Source organism: Lepisosteus oculatus, unplaced genomic scaffold (genome assembly GCF_040954835.1).
Source record: "Lepisosteus oculatus isolate fLepOcu1 unplaced genomic scaffold, fLepOcu1.hap2 HAP2_SCAFFOLD_64, whole genome shotgun sequence".
Taxonomy (NCBI): domain Eukaryota; kingdom Metazoa; phylum Chordata; class Actinopteri; order Semionotiformes; family Lepisosteidae; genus Lepisosteus; species Lepisosteus oculatus.
In genome coordinates this window covers 870001-887481 of record NW_027168193.1, presented here as the reverse complement: position 1 = coordinate 887481, position 17481 = coordinate 870001, and the positions used below count along the sequence as shown (strand labels likewise).

Genomic DNA, 17481 nt, shown 5'->3' with positions numbered 1-17481 from the left:
GTACAAAGAAACTAACGTAAAACCAACAAAACAACAAAGCCGAAGCTATACGAAAATACACAAAAACAAAGCAAAACAAACCAACAAACGAAGCCGAAGCAATAACAAGAAGCGAAGCGAAGCGAAGCGAAAACCAAAACCGAACGGGACCGAAGTCAAACGAAAGGCCTTTTCTTTCTGAAAGCCTCCATGTTATATAGTGAATAAAATGTGTTCTGATTGGCTGAAGGCTGATTGATGATGACATCATATTGAAACAGTGGTGTGATGGTTGGCCAATGGGGAAGGGCGAACAATCAAGGGTCAGCAGTGTGGACATAACAGAAAAACACACATAACACACACTGGGACGTAACAGTGCCGGCGGGGGGGAGCTCACCCTGAGGTCTGTGCGGGTTCCAATGCCCCAGCATAGTGACGGAGACGCTGTGTTGTAAAAGGGTGCTGTCCTTTGGATGAGATGTAAAACCGAGGTCACAGCGCTCTGTGGTCATTAAAAATGACCACCAAAACCTTTGACAAAAGCTCTTGGTAATTGATGGTCTTCAATAATGCTCCTCCTTTAGGTACATTTTAAATCAGCTGAAAAATGCTGTGAAATGGGGGGGCACTTCAGGCCAGTGTAGGATTTGGGTTACAAGAACCATGAAACTGCATGAGAAAGCCCGTACACTGAATTACACAGCTTTCTATTCAAAGGAGGACAAAAGAAATTCCCTGAGTTCGATTTTTTGCAGCACAGAGAGGACCACTGTCGTGAGGCCGGTTAGCTCAGTGGGTTAGAGCGTGGTGCTAGTGACGCCAAGGTTGTGGGTTCGAGCCCTGTACGGTCCAGGTGAGATGGGTTGTCATGCAACGCTGCTACATAGTGCCAACAGACAATTAAATGACAAAAATGAAGAGAGTTAAAGCAGCTGGAGAGGTTCTCTTACAACTTTTGAGCTGACACAGTTTTGGAAAATGTTTCCTTCACGCTGCACTGTACCACATAATCAGCCAAGAGTCTCCAAAACAAAACAGAATTGACAGTCATATAATGTCCATTAACCCCGGCTTAAAACGCAGCATCATGTCTGCCATCATAAGAATATGAGTCCAATATTTTAGAATATAGTCAGAATGACTTCTAACCTTACCTGTGGTGTCTTTAATCCCTATTGTTCAATGCATGGTGTACGTACTGCATACATGTGTCTTGAGAATGAGGAATGGGCCCCTGAGACAGTCATTTACCTGTTTCACAAATGATCATATTTTACTAGAGATTCTGTATGGGATTCAGATGTGCATTCGTACAGCAATCCCTTTCAAGAAATGATACGTTCTGGATGAGATCAGTGGTGCTGGAACACTGTATTTAGGATGTGTTTGCAGTGATTGTGTGTCCCCTGCTTCAACGCAGTGATATATAGATGTGCTCCTGTAATTTATTGGTACATGCCCAGGGCAGTAAGCAGTCTGAGGATTTATTTCCAGACGGCATAGAGCAGTGAAGCAGTGAAGTAGTGCAACACACTGGATCATTATATTATTAGAATCTATTCTATTTAAATTATTACATTATACACAATTTGAGTTCATTTTAAAAAGTAAAAGGTAATGAAAGGAATGCATTTTCGTAAGAAAGATAATACCGATATGCATGTGATAATCTTCCTTATATCATGTAGTGCGTCATTTGGACACTTTGTGGGCTTGAAATACAAAGAAAATCATGTTCTATGGTACAAGATAAATACAAAACTTAAGCTTTTATTTTAATTAGATTTGTTTATAAAGCATAAGCAATCATTTATTACATTAATATATCTGAAAATAACATTTTAGACTCATATTATTACATACAGGTCTCTAGCTTCAACACAGTGCTATATATATATGCTCAGTGATTTATTGGTACATGCCCAGGGCAACAATCAGAATGAGGATTTATTTCCAGATGGGCTACAGGTAGTGTTGTGAAATACTTCAACACACTGGATCGCAGATTTAGACCCCCTGCACTCTTACTCCTTAAAAACCAAAGAAATGAAGATATGTAGCAATCACATTGTAACAGGGGTGACAGTGACTTAATGCTTATACTAGTGGACTTCTGGTACCTTTAGGGTACGGTGTTCCCTGAAGGGCTCTCAAACCCCACATTTCAGATGCCTAGCTGTATCGCTGATGTGTTGCACCTCAGAATCACTTTTAAACCTTACCTCTGGTATCTTTAATCCCTATTGCTCAACGCATGGTGAAAGTATTGCATAATTGTGTCTGAAAATGAGCAATGGGCACCTGAGAGACTCATTTGCCTGTTTCACAAATGATCATATTTGACTAGAGATTCTGTTTGGGATTCAGTTGTGCATTCTGACAGCAATCCCTTTCAAAAAACGATACATTCTGGATGAGGTCAAAGGTGCAGGAACACTGTATTTAGGATGTGTTTGCAGTTATTCTGTGTCTCTAGCTTCAACACAGTGATATATATATATATGCTCACTGATTTTTTGGTACATCCCCAGGGCAATAATCATTTTGAGGATTTATTTCCAGATGTGCTAGGGGTAGTGTTGTGAAATACTTCAACACACTGGATCGCAGGTATAAACCCCTTGCACTCTTACTCCTTAAAAACCAACAAATGCAGATATGTAGCAATCATATTGTAGCAGACACTCATTTGCCAGTTTCACAAATTATCATATTTTACTAGAGATTCTGTTTGGGATACGGATGTGCATTCTGACAGCAATCTCTTTTAATGATTTTACCTTATCGCAGCTTTGCCCTTCTTGCCTCTTTGGACAATATCTCTATCTTGTGGTCGTTGTTGGTAATTTCTAGACAATATCTCCATCTTGTGGTCGTTGTTGGTAATGTCTTCTCATGCCCTTTTTTATTTCAATTCTCTATTAGTTGATTCTAGAATCTCTACAATAGAGTTGAAAACATCAGTTTTATAGCAGACAATAAGACATTATTTATAGTCCAATTAGAAATTTATTACCCTGTTTTTAACATAATAACAAATTAAAATTGATTAAAACTAAGTTTGGAACACCAGGGAACATAACAAATGATTTTTAGGAAAACCATGAGGTTCTCTGTGTCCGATGCCTGCAAGGGGAGAAAGCTAGAATCCTTTGATTTTTTCAAAATTTGAAAATAAACATCATATAACAACAGCTTTCATTCCTAGGAGTGAAAAACAACCATTTTTGAAGACATAGTAGTTTCTAAAACACTACAATAAGTTAAAAACAACCATTTTATATTACATTATTTTTTGTGAAATTAGTCATTTTTTGCACTATTTTTAATAAAATCTCTAATTAAAAGTGATTAAAATTAAGTTTGGAACAACAAGGAACACAAAAAAAAAATATTTTAAGGAAAAAAATGATGTCTTCTGTGCCAGGTGCCTGCAAGGGGAGAAAGCTAGAATCCTACCCAGGCTCCTGGAGCTCTGTCCTGGCTAAAGGAGGGTGAATCCATCCCCTTCAAAGCTCCATGAAAAAATGATATTTTTAAATTTGAAAAAAAAAACATTATAGAACAACATCTCTTGGTCCACAGAGAGCAACAATCCAACTCTGAACAAAATCCATTGACTGATCCCCGAATCCTGAAGTTTCTTCGCATGATATCAAGCTTGCAACCACTTTCTGGAAAACGAAGAAAAAGGCCAAAAATGAAAAAAAAGTTATCAATTCTAGAGCCTAAGAGGAAAACAAGACAAATGTATATCTCCAAATAATTTTATGTGCTTCAGAAGAGCCCAGGAAAGTTTTTTGCATACATGAAACCACGCCCGTTTGCACGTAAGCAGACATGGTTGCACAAACGACTGCATGAAAGCACACGTGCATGCAAAGTCATCCTGTTGAGCATTTGAAAAGCCGCACCACGCCACACTTGAAATAGCTCTTACATTAGTGGTAGACACAGGAATCGCCGCAGGAATCAAAATTGAACCTAGTTGCCACATCACATACATCCTGTTCAACGATAAAAAGGTAACATCTATCCTCGCTCCAGAGTAAATCTCACGTTGAGGGCATATTTTTTTCCACTTTACCATGAGTCGGGCTCGGCTGCACAGAGGCGAGAGCAGAGTAATGAGGTCACGGGGACAGGGGAGTCACACGCTGGCGGTTTGAACACACGGAAGATCACTGCGGGATCCACAGTATGTGGACCCTCCGTGCGCCATCAGTCCACAGTCCGGGCTCTGAATCCTGCCATCCGAGTTAAGATCTCGGCGGAACCTGAGGCACAGTTCCTTCTTAAAACGTAATCTGGTGAGCATTTCTAGAATCGTACTTGTATAGATGCAGCCTTTAATGTGTTGCTAGTTTAAAATTGATGACTTCTTGAACTTCAGTAGGCAACTGCCCTCTTGATTTCGGATTTAATTTCTTTATTACAGGGGCGCTTTTATGAAGACAGAGTCATGTTCAGGTACTTTGCTTGATGGAGGAAGCTCATTACGGACTCTGTGATCTGCTCACCTGGAAAGGTCTGCTGTACTACTACAAGAGAGAAGTAGAGTCTGGAAGAAGGGACAATTTTATGATGCTTTGGAAGATAATGTTTTTTTTTCTTTGAAATCGAAATGAATCAGAATATCAGTGCAAAAGACAAACTCTTGGTTTGGTTTAAAAAGATATGGTTTTAAAACAGACAAAATGTAGAAAACAGGTGTTTCTCACTTTTGGAAAAGAATGGACCGGGGGTATTTTACTAGTTGCAGTGCTGATCTCACTGGGTTACAGTCCTGCAGTGTCACACGAGGGCCAGTGGCGCAATGGATAAAGCGTTTGACTACGGTTCGGGAGATTGCAGGTTCGACTGCTGTCTGGCTCAGGTCGTTTTTAAACGCATCGGGCTACTCCCCTAAGTAGTCTGTGCTACTTACTGCATTGTAATCGTACTCAGTAAGAGATTTCCTTCATGTAAATGAACTGCACCTGACAGCTTTAGAAAAACACCTGGGCTCAGTACGGTGCTGAGAGCTCAGCTTTGCTGTTCTAATTAGCACGCACTGCATCGGCTATGACCCGAACTTTTCAATTATTCAGATCAGTAAGTCAACACGTAGTCCACATGAAAGGTAGAAATATTCTCTTGTCTGTCTCTTGTTTGTATAGAACTGAATGTCCCTGACAATGTACTGTTAGTTTTAATTGAAGAACGGCATTTGTGTTCAAATATACCAGACAAGTTTACGTAACTGCTCATGCGACACTCAGTTGTAATTAGTCAAGAAATAAACAACAGCTGCAGGTCGAACAACAGCTGCAGGTTTGATTCAGAACGTATCATATTGCAGCGCCTTTTACTTCCATTGACAAATGATTGAGATTCGAAGAGAGATCCTTCAGACCAGCAAGCAAACCCACGGCTATTTCGGTTTTCTATCTAGGCAACGTTGGTGTCTGCAATAGCATACATGATAGCGTGATGCAATTTCTGTGGCTACATTTGTTGCACGTCATGCACAGTAAGAGTGTTTCTAACACCAAATACAAAGTCAACAATTAGCGATCACGCCTTCTCCTCAGTTAACCCACTGAAACCCTTGCTGTTAACAGTTCTTTACGAGCACCCACATATCGTGTCGGTTCTTTCAGCTTTATTCATTAGGTTTTCAAAGGCATACGTAGAGCACCAGAGGTCCTAACCCAAGATGTGTGGTTATCTGAAGGATTGCTTTCCATGGCAGCGGGTCCAAGCGATTTAGCGTTTTTATAGTACAGGCACAGGGACAAGGTGACGTGCGGCAGACGCCAGAGTAGGCAGGTTTCGAACCTGCGCGGGGAGTCCCCAGCAGATTTCAAGTCCATCGCCTTAACCACTCGGCCACGACAAAAGCGAGCTCACTCCCGCCGCATTCCTCCTATAATCTAACACGGAGTGCGAGGTGGCTGCGGATACGTTTTCAAAGTCGCTCTCCGTTAAAAAAAAATAAATACCTTTGACAAAATACGTGCCGGCAGACAGTCACACCTCAGAGGGTTTAAGGCTGGCTTCACGTTGAAATGATAAAGTCTCCCCGTCCGGATGTCAAAATGCAACTTTGGCAGACAGAAAAAACATCAACAAACCACAAATGTGGTCAAGGATTTTACAAGCTGCACCATACTGCACTTTCAAATGCATTTACATTCCTGTTAGACGCAGGAATTGCCTTTGTTTTGCGCGCTTACGAACGCCATGGAAAACGAAACAAAACAAAAGCCCTCAGCTCCTGCACTTGATTATAATGCCATTTCGTGTCGAAGCAGTAATTTACGCCATCCTACCACTGCAACACGGGGAATAGAGGGAAATGAGCACAAGCTACGAATCGTCTCAATCGCTCCCTAGAGTCGTAAGGCGCATTGAAGGGTGCACCCCCATCATTAATTGTTGCGCCTCTGTGAAAGGAAAGCTCTTGAGCAGTCTTTGAAACAGCTCAGATCAAACACTTGATTGCTTCCATGCGCATCTGGAGCCCATTTCTTATTTTCACTTCACGCCGCCCAAAGCATTTCTAAAACAGGAGATTCGCGTTTAGGAATGCGCCCTGCCCTACAAATAAAACAGGTCTACGGGTCTGAAACCTGCTCCACGGAAAACAGTTCTGTTGCGCTTTTGATCAAAGGGAGATTCGCTGTTCTTACTTTTTGATGACATAACACCCAAAGGGGCTTCTTTGGAGCTGGATTCCAACCAGCATCCTTAAGTTTCTTGGCGGTATCCTTTACAGTCCTCTGTTCGGTCGACAAGGGACTGAAGGGGGCAGCTTTCCTCACACATACAGTGCAATGTACTGTAGTGTTCCCCTTCATTGAATTCGCAGTTCTGCATCAGACCTCTAACTCGTTTCCTTAGCTTGGATTTAAGCCACGAAGCAGGCTTCTTCTGTATAAAGGTCTAGAGGAATCACAAACTATTTGAGAGGCCATCATCCCAGGGGGAACTGACAAAGTCTATCCCTAAACACCTAGCGCAGTCTCTCGAGAGACTGTCAAAAATCTCTTTCTCCATTCGTGCTGCAAGTAAGTGAAAACGTGGTCTCAACCCAGGGCCACTTGGCAGCAGCAGCACGTAAATACTGTTACTGCTCGATACCGACGTTAGCCTACCATACCATGTTTAGTCACCGCTAGGAAATGTAAGGCTCTAGTACCGGAGCAAACGACAGGAGGGCCAACGTTGAACAGGCACACGAGTTAGATATGGAGAGCGACGAGGATGGGATTCAAACCCACACGTGCAGAGCACAATGGATTAGCAGTTCATCGCCTTAACCACTAGGCCACCTCGTCGGCGAAACTGGGCTGTCCGGACATGGGTTGGCTCGCTCCAGATGATCTTTTTCTTTTTTCTCCCTCGTACTCGAGGGTCATTTTCCTGTTCCACATGCGATTTCAACATTTTCCTTGGGAGATGTCAAGCCAGCAAGCCACTGCTGTGGTTCAGTGGCCAGTGTGGAGTTCAGTGGCCCTGTTGTACACAGAAAGCACATTGAGCTCCTTGGACATGAAAAGTTCCAGATAAAAGCCATTTGTCATCCTTTCTCTTGGTGTCGATGTTGCTATTGTATGTAAAGGTGGCAACTTGCTCAGCGAGCAGGCGGAGCACACACCGAATGCAGATGTGTCTGAGTGGTGTGTCCAAGTGGCTGCAAAAGGACAACACTCCCGGGGCGCCGTGGCTTAGTTGGTTAAAGCGCCTGTCTAGTAAACAGGAGATCCTTGGTCCAAATCCCAGCGGTGCCTTTTTTTGTTCTGTCTTCTCGAACAGAACTGGTCATTATGGACAACCGCCTACGGCTAGACTTAATTAAATGCAAGTATTCATTTCCTGTCTTTAACGCGACTTGTTTTTCTTAAAATGGATGCAACTTGCAAAACATGAAATACAAACCTTGCTAATCAGCGCTAGCGGCTGGCAAAAAAAAAGAAGTCAGCAATGTTTTTTTTCTTTAACCTTAACCCTGCTAATGGAGAAGAGTTAAACGACCAAGTCTATGCAGCTTCAACGGTGCGCACGTCGGGTTCTTAGCTGAAAGGGTGGTAAATCACGCTCACCCCAGTCCTTAATCTTTTAAAGAGGATACAAAATTGAACCTAGTCGCCACATCACATACATCCTGATCAATGATAAAAAGGTAACATCTATCCTCGCTCCAGAGTAAATCTCACGTTGATGGCATATTTGTTTTCACTTTACCGTGAATCGGGTTCGGCTGCACAGAGGAGAGAGCAGAGCAATGAGGTCACGGGGACAGGGGAGTCACACGCTGGCGGTTTAAACACGCGGAAGATCACTGAGGGATCCACAGTATATGGACCCTCCGTGCGCCATCAGTCCGCACTCCGGACTCTGAATCCTGCCATCCGAGTTAAGATCTCGGCGGAACCTGAGGCGCAGTTCCTTCTTAAAACGTAATCTGGTGAGCATTTCTAGAATCGTACTTGTATAGATTGTAGCGTGCTCTCTGAAGGCACCAGTTCTGTAGGGTTTGGGCATTAACTGGGACAATTATTAATTGTAGCAGTAAATCATAAAATGATTCTTTGGATGGCCTTAGAATCCAACCATGCGATATAACTCAAACAACGCACACACATAGGTACTAATACACGAGGATACATTTATTAATAAATAGAATATGCATGTAAACCTAACAGATCTTATCAAGAGGGTTATCAGAATACAAAAGGTATATATTCAGTCAGTTACAAAGAGTTACATATATCAAGAGGACATATGTTCAGTATATCATTCATTTAGACCGTTTCGTAAATGAACTTGGTTATAACTTCTACATTGGATACTCAAAACAAGTACATAACTCTTAGGAATTAAATTGGTATCAACTGGTTGGGATGACAATTGAATTCTCGAGCTGTAATGCATTGAAGTTGAATACTCATCCAGTCTCTGGGGATTCAGATCTCCTGCAGACTCAAAGAAGCAGTTGCAGGCTTGTTGCTGTCCAATCCGCGCTGTCTGGCTTGGTGCCAGGTTGTGCTGTGCGGTTTGCGACAGTGCGCTGCTGATGCTCACTGACCGGCTAGTTAGTGTTGGCTTTAACTAGCAAAGTTTATGCACAGGAGAAAAGATGACTGTGGGTCCCAGCAGGTCAGGAAGAGGACCGGTTCGTTCCTGATGAAGCGCTTGTTCTGATTAGTGATTCAGCTGTCCACAGATCCGACCTGTTCACGAGGCTTGCTGCTGATGCTAACCTCGGGTGGATCCTCTGGTTACTCATGGCAACCTCCACTCTCGACTCTTAGAACAGAGGAAAGTACTGGCACTCGGACACACTGGCCGTTCCGTGGTTGTCCGGGCTGAGTCTCAGGATGGTCAGGAGGCGTGCTGTGAGAATGTCCTGCCCTTGGGAGCCTTCTGCTCCTGGGCCGTCCTGCCATGGAATTGTCTTGCACCCCTGGAATTCTCCTTAGAATTCTCCTACTGGAATAGTCCTACTAGTTCTCCTTCTCCAGGCTCTCTGTTGCCTGTTTTTACCTGGAGGAACTTCGGCTTGTCATTGGCTGAAAGTTTAATGGGCATCAGAGTCCCACATGGGTTACATTGCCCTACCAGTCCCTGACTGGTTGATCAAGGTGAGATATGAGTCACTTACTCCTGACACCTAGGAATGCAATCCAGATGTCCATCTGGCACTCCCTAGACAGATAGGCGCCAATGGATGTCCATTGATCATGATAGCCAGGCTTAGCTAAGTGCATCCCCATTTGGGAGCTGTCCCTTATCAAAAGAAAACATCTTTAAATCAGCCTGCATGAATAGTTTCTCTGTGGCTGCACCACAGAGATGAAGAGAGAGATGGGGCCTCATTTGGGAAAGCACAGCAACACTTATTTCTGTCTTATTAACAAGCATTGCCTCTACAAATCCCCCCTTTTTGAAGGCCACGAGGTCCTGAGGCGTTGTTGCCTTCAAAACAAAACAGAGTTAAGTGATGTCCCCTGTCATTAGAACATTAACCTTAAATGTCCACATTTCTCCTCGAGAATTCATACCGGAACCAGCATTGGGAACAAACAGGATTAATAACATCTGGAGTATGTATAAACACGGTAGGAGACATCATCTCAGTCTAGGCATTACAAATCAGGAAGTTCACTGTCAGTATCTGATACCTCTGTAGGCAGATATTTGGGGAAGAAGTAACTTCCTTTCTTTTGACATGCTACCTTTGACTCATTTGTGCTACCCGGAGTACTTCTTGATGTAAGAGTACAGCATTCAGAGTACATTGTCAGTCATGATCCAGCTTCCCATCAGCAGTGTTACAATAACACCGGTTCCTGTTCCCAGCCCCCCTGATGAACCATGAGACCTGTGTTGGGCACCTGCCAGGGTGGTTTGGAGGTTTGTTCCATTAAAGCAAACTAACTACCTGTACCTCCTGAGGGCTTACTGTTTCTTGGATTTCTCTCCAATTCAATAGTGTGGCACCTGAAGGCATCCACGACCTCAAGTTTGGTCTTATGTTGTCTGGTTCCAGACCGTACAGTGTCAAGTTACCATGCTGTACTATGGCCTCCTTGGGGCCAGTAGCATGCAAACCTATCAGAAATAGCAAACACACAACAGTGGCGGCAGCAATCAGTCCTCCCAAAAGTCTTTTCAGGTGGCTGATCCCAGTCATCTCCTTCTGAGTGACTGTTGCCTTTCTAAGTTGGCGCAGCATGTACATGGTCTCTTTCTCAGTATGCCATGTGGCATCTTGGGCACCAACATCCTGGAAATCTGAGGAGATCTGACGCAGCTGCTGATGCTGCTCCTCCATTTCCAGGACATCTGCTTTTTCAATTTGTTCATGCCTGTGCTCTAGGAACCCTGCAGGGGGTGGTGCAGCGGTGGAGCATGCCTGACCCTTGGCTTAGTGGTCATCTGGAGCACCTGAGTGATCTGGGATTGTTACTCCATTCTCACTGTTCAGGTCCACCCTGCACACTTCCTGATTGAGGAATCCCTCTATCGGCATGTTTACAATCGTTCGCTGGGCGTGGGTGTAAGACACCTGCTCGCTCCCCCCTTCCCTCTCTAGGGGTTCAGGGAGCTGCCCCAGCACTGGGATAGCTAGTTCACTGTCTTTGAATTCACCATCACCCACCAGGCCCATGTCAGTGCAGGCGGGGATTCTGACACCCCCCTTTTCCATGTTCTGCACTCACAGTCGGGTGGCTTGCCCATCCAGCTCCAGTGGTTGGTGCTGAACCACTGTTGGTCAGACTCAGACTGACAAACTGAGCTGGTGGCTGTAATAAAACCGGCTCGGCTTTCATTCCCTGTCCCTTCTGGGGGACTGGGTGTATTGGCAACCCTGCCGTTGAGGCAGGAACAATCAGGTCAATCTCACTCACTCAATCTCAATCTCACCTGGTAGTTGTGAGAAATAATGTTACCTGACTGCAGGTTCCCTGGGTCACAGCAGAGGGAATCGGCATCTGGGATCAGGTGTGTCCACAGCGCAGTAGTCTCAGCGTCCAGCTGAACCTCCTGTCTAACCTGTGAATGTTGCACCAGGGGATTTCTTTATTTATGTCTTTATTTAGTGGTTTCATTAGTGACAATGGCTAAACTTTCTTGGAAAAATGTCTTTTATGTAAACCATGTTTGCTATTAATTCATTTAGGACTAGAATATGTTCATTGTCTTCCAATAAAAGAAGGGTTCCTTTCGCCATAGTCGGGTTGACATTAGAAGCTTGCCACGCCCGGACTGTTACACCAACGCATTAGCATGTTAAAGCGATTTTGTTGAGGAGCCTAGCTTTCTTAACTAGTAAGTACTGTACTTCCTTGGTTTTGTAGGGGGGAAGGTGTCTTTCGCTGGAAATCTGGTCCCCTTCTACTGTGAAAATACCTGTGAAACCGGTTTAATCCGTCACAGCCAGCACTCCCGCTGGCCACCCACGTGTTATGCTCTTCATTAATGTCTAAGCCGGAACACATCATTATATCTCATTTTGTATTTCTTTTAAAAAAATCGTTTGCCCAGCCTAACAGTATTGTTGTTATTGTTTTTATCCTGTAAAGCGCTTTGAGGAGCCAGCTTTTAAGGCGCCATATACAATAAAGTTCATTATTATTACTATTGTTAAATTGCTGGACAGAGAGGTGAACATTATTACACGGAAGACAAAGATAGCGATTTATGTGTGGATGCTGCACATTGGTGGGGAGTCCCCATTGCCTGTAAAGCACTTTGAGTGGAGTGTCCAGAAAAGTGCTATATAAATGTAAGCAATTATTATTATGATTATTATTATTATTATTACGTTGCATTGTGCATTGTGTTGCTGTAATACAGTTTTAAATAATTAAAAGTCTAAACAGTATCAGCTTTATTTATGGGTTTTAAATCAATATAAATGTTTATATTGTAATGCCTAGGTGACTATTCATTGTTATTAAAATGACTTAAATTTGATCATGTTGTGATAATTAGAAATATAAATTTGTTTGGTGCGAGTGAAGTTTTATTTAATCTCTGAGCCAGGGAAACATTGTATTTTTTTAAAAAAAATGTTTATTAAAAAAAAAAGTAACGGCTCCAGCAGGATTCAAACACACAACATGTGATTTGGGAGTCAGGAAGCTAACCCACAGCACCACCAGCAAGGTCACACAAAGAGTGTCGAAAAAGCCCTACAAAACATTATGTAACAATTCTTGTGTTGCGGTACATGAGTATAATTATATCGTTATTAATTTCTTTAAATACGCGATTCCATATTATAGTCCCTTTTAATCAAATTCTTGTACCGGAGCTTGTTGACTCCAGTATCACGTTAGTTAAAGACTTCGATGCTTAAAATGTTTAGGGAGAAATGGAATACTGGTGTGTATGTTTTCTTTAAAGTACCGAGACCAGCCATATACTGTATGTTTAAGTTCCAAAATTAATATTGTTTATGGCCTTCACACGTGTTACAGTATGCTCCTATTCTTTTTATGCTCAGGTACTAAGATTTCCCTTCAGTGGTAAAATTCCATATAAATATTCAATGCTTAAACGGGCACAGTAAAGACATTAAATATACATGTACATATACATACTGTATACAGTACAGTTTGCATACAGTAATATGTTTATGTTCCTAAATCAATCTCTTTAATGAGCATGTGAAAGGCATGGTGAATCGGAGATTCTCAAAAATTACTGTACTTTGCATGATTGGAAACAAATGCGTGATTGCGAAATGCTGTGGTGTTACTTTTACAAAGACGGTCAATGAAAAAAAGAATGTGGACCAGGGCACTACTTTGAGTTTACAGCTTGTCCAAGGTCATTCATTATTAATACTATTAGTAATATCTTCGTTAAAGACTTTGATGGCGACAGCTCAAACATGAGAGGTTGAGCTTTATTAGCTCCACCTTGCAGTAATTCCGGATACTATTATTTTTTTGCGGTTTTATAGGAGAATTTACGGAAACTCGTGGTAGACTGCGTTAAGCGCACCGCAAAATAATGTGGTATCGCCCGCTTGTTTTGAATAGCTGCATCTGTACGCCCCGTGTCTCAACGGTAGGACGGAGTCAAATACTGCCTCGATACGTAACAGCGTTATATTAAACCGCAGGACTTGAGGGCTGTTTTGTTTGAATGTTCAAGGCATTGGTAAGAGCGTAGGTCAAGGGCCATTGGTGCATCTCCTGTAACTGGAGTAAAAATGCTATTCAAAGTGCAGTGACTGAAATCGTCGTCCACATGTCTCTGTTGTTGATTGCTTTCTGTCTAAGAACGTTCTGTTTTCATGTCCGAACGGGGAGACTTTATCATTCCAACTTGAAGCCACCCTTAAGTCCTCTGAGGTGTGTGTGTGTGCTTGCACGTATAGCGTAAAAGGTTTCTTAAACGGAGAGCGAACTTGAAAAAAGTTGCCTCCGCCGCCGCCGCCGCCTCGCACTCCCTGTTCGATTGTAGCAAGAAGGCAGCGGCCGCGGCGCTCGCTGTAGTCGTGGCCGAGTGGTTAAGGTGACGGACTTGAAATCCGTTGGGGTCTCCCCGCGCAGGTTCAAATCCTGCCGACTACGGCGTCCTTTGCATTTGGTTGCGTGCGTGCGTGCGTGTAAAAGGACCAGCGCCGTTTCGTTTTCGCTGGGACCTTTAACACTCTAAATCGCCTGGACCTGCAGCCTGTGAAATCGAATCTTCAGCACCCACGAAGGACGCTCTGCAGATAGACACAGATAACGATGCTTTTCTGCAACGAGCTTTCCAGCTGAATTTTCTCGGCAGCTCCGTACTGAACCTTTCTCCATTGCAACATAGCGGAGGCTCGTCACGTCTAAGGCAAGGCTGTGTAGGACCGCATACGCCACAGTGACTTGTACACAGACCACATGAAAGGCAAGCAAAATACACTTTTAAAATTCCAAAGACTCACAAGGTCAGAGGAACAGCGATGACCTGAACAGATCTGTTACAGAAGTCTAGGTTGACCTTTTTAGAGCTGTAATTGCATTTTTGTTTAATAGAAGATCAAATCTACTCGCATGTACCAGCACCTTACAGTTTATTGATGTTAATTCTGTTTAAGTAATAAGATTGCTAACGATGTTGTACTTTAGCCGGTGTTTTTTAGAACAAATTGCTTACACTTTTGTAAGGAATACGCAGTACGTGCCTTTGTCAGTCATTGCTCACCATACCTGTAACTTTCTTATCTAACTCACTTCCTCAAATGGTGAAGGTCCACAAACATAAATGAAAAAAAAAACCCTTGCTGTAGATGAGGTGCACAAAAAAGCAGCCCCTGATAGTGTATAACACATTTATACTATTGCAGAGACACATGTAACATATATATATACATACTGTATATATATATGAAACAGAAATAGAAACAGAAACAGGAATCGCTTACTCACCTGGAGAATCTCTGTAGGAATATCTAGCATTTATCAATGGAAATAAAAGCTGCTTTAATAAAGTGCATGTTCAAACTCAAACCCTCAGCTGCTGTTCTTGTTTGTTTTGGGAAAAATTGCTACTGAGCATCGCATGAGCCGTTACGTACCCTTATCTGTTAGGGAATTTCAAGGGAGGAGTTAGGTCAGAATGGGTAGGCTGCAAAACAACAAGTAAAGATTTATTCCAAGATGAAACGTTGTGGCGGTTTTCTTATCTTTTCAGCATGGACTAAACTTTTACGTGTTCCTTATATGCTATATATGTATATATTAGCACCAATGTCGTTCTTAAAAACTAACATGAAATTGTCAGGGACATTCAGCTATATACAAAGACGAGACAGACAAAGTAATAATTCTATATTAACGTGGCCTACATATTGACGCAATGATCGAACTAACTGACATGTTCTGATTCAGATCCCCTGCAGTTCATGCCAATTAGAACAATAGCAGCGCTGAGTCCTCCCCACCCTACTGAGCACAAATTCAGCTGCTCTCCAGTTCTGTTCTGCATGTTTTTTCATTGCAATTGAGCTCGGAGCTGGAGATGATCTCCATACAGTTCTGTGTTAACTAGCCCGCACTTGCGTGCTAATTTACGGGTTGTGGCAAATGCTTTTCTATAGTTCACATACATGACGGCAACCTGTTACCGAGGAACCTGAGAGGTTTAAAAGCCTCACGAGCCAAGCAGGACTCGAACCTACAATCTTCTGATCCAAAGTCAGACGCGTTATCCATTACGCCACTGGCCCATAGAACATGTGCTTGTACTCCACCACAGAGAGCTCTACACTGCTACCAGTAGTACACTTCCCCATCTAAATTTTCACAGCAAGAAACTTGTGTTTCCTACTATTTTTATCAGGTTTAAAATATCATCTCCTTAAAACAGAAAAAGTGTTGATGTGTCGTGCTGAAATTCCGATTGATTTTGAATTCAAAGAAAAAAGGTTTTCTTCCAAAACACCGTGAAATTGTCACATCTTGCAGACAATAGGTGTATTCCATGTTGAAAAGAGAAGAAAGAAAAACCATGGAACCTTTTACAGGTGTGAGGCTTCTTCAGGTGTGAGAAGACCTCACGGCCGAAACGTTGTGTTTCCTTTCTTCTCTTTTCAGCATGCAATAAACCTATTACTTGTTCCTTTGCAGCCGAGGCATGCTGACATAGCTACCCAGCTGAACATCTTGCAGGCTCTACTTCTCTCCTGTAGAAGTAAAGCAGGGCTTGCTGGGTGAGCTTTTGCTCCGGTATGTTAGGTCACGTGTCATGTTAAATCACTTCTTCTAAACACAACATTTGCTGGTGCTAGCTTTCCCCATGAAAAGAGACATTTCCCTTACAGTACATGACATATCGTTTTTTTTTTCTATCAATAAGTATAGAAATAAAACAAAAGAAAAAATGTTGTCGCCAAAGAATGCACAGCTCTGTCGCCTTGGGGAGGTGTCAAGGGCATTGAGCTCCATGAGAAGTGCCAGATAAATGCCATTTCTCATCATTTCTCTTGGCGTCAGTTCTGCTATTAAATGGGAAAGTGGCAACGGGCTCAGAGATTGTTAAGTGCACACCGAGCGCAGATGTGTCCAAGTGTCTGTAAAAGTGCGGTGCTCCCTAGTGGCTTAAAGTGCCTGCCTAGTAAGCAGGCGATCCTGGGTCTGAATACCAGCTGTGCCTCTCTCCGTGTCTTGTTGTGCCAAATGTATCATTTCAGACAAACATGTACAGCTTTGTTCAGTTTAATGCAAGAATTCATTTCCTTTCTGGAATAACTTGTTTTTGAAGAAATCCATACATTTTGTGAAAGATGAAATCAATTTCTTGGTTGTCAGTGAAAAAATATTGCTGGCTACAAGAAGCGCAAACGATTGTTTTCTTTGACCATAAACCTGCAAATGTAGGGAGCACAAAAGGCTGTCAGTCTCTGTGGAGCAATCGGTTAGTGCATTTGGCTGTTAACTGAAAGGTTGGTGGTTCAAGCTCCTCTGGTATGCGTGTCTCAGTTTTTCCAATGTAAACATCATCACCATCGCTAAAGAAGATGGCGCAGAAGGCTCCACAGCCGAAACGTTGTGCTTCTTTTCTTCTCTTTTCAGCATGGAGTAAATCTTTGCTTTATCCTTTGCAGCCTAAGCATGCTGACGCAGCTACCTTTCTCTTAACGCGCCTCAATCATTATTCACCAAAACGATCAGCAGAATAAGTCGCCTTTGTGGTGATGTCACTCCTCTGCTTCACAAATGTCCTTAGTGACGGGCCATTTCTTTCTGCCATTTTTCCGGAGCGGTTATTGATTGCTCCATCATTTCCCTCCTACTTTCCATCACTAGATTGAAAAAAAAAAACAGAAACAGGCTGACAGGACGACAATCAAATTGCAAAAACTCATCAAAGCACTCGATAGAGTATTTGAATCCACAAGTAGCTACGAGCAACTTTGTCTTGGCTTGCATGAATGTCGGAATATGTCAAAAAGAAAAAGATGGTGGCTTTTTCATATTCGTTCTTTTATTTTTAGCTCGTTGGCTCTTCTGT

The 17481-nt window shown here is 42.7% G+C and overlaps 3 non-coding genes across 3 annotated transcripts; 2 read left to right on the top strand and 1 right to left on the bottom strand.

Moving 5' to 3' along the window:
• The first annotated feature begins 7683 nt into the window (after window positions 1-7683).
• On the top strand, window positions 7684-7757 carry trnat-agu (transfer RNA threonine (anticodon AGU)). The gene has a single exon. It is a non-coding gene; the product is annotated as a tRNA-Thr (tRNA).
• Window positions 7758-13978: 6221 nt separating this feature from the next.
• Window positions 13979-14060, top strand: trnas-uga (transfer RNA serine (anticodon UGA)). Its single transcript has one exon. It is a non-coding gene; the product is annotated as a tRNA-Ser (tRNA).
• A 1564-nt stretch (window positions 14061-15624) lies between these two features.
• Window positions 15625-15697, bottom strand: trnaq-uug (transfer RNA glutamine (anticodon UUG)). The gene has a single exon. It is a non-coding gene; the product is annotated as a tRNA-Gln (tRNA).
• Between the last annotated feature and the right edge of the window lie 1784 nt (window positions 15698-17481).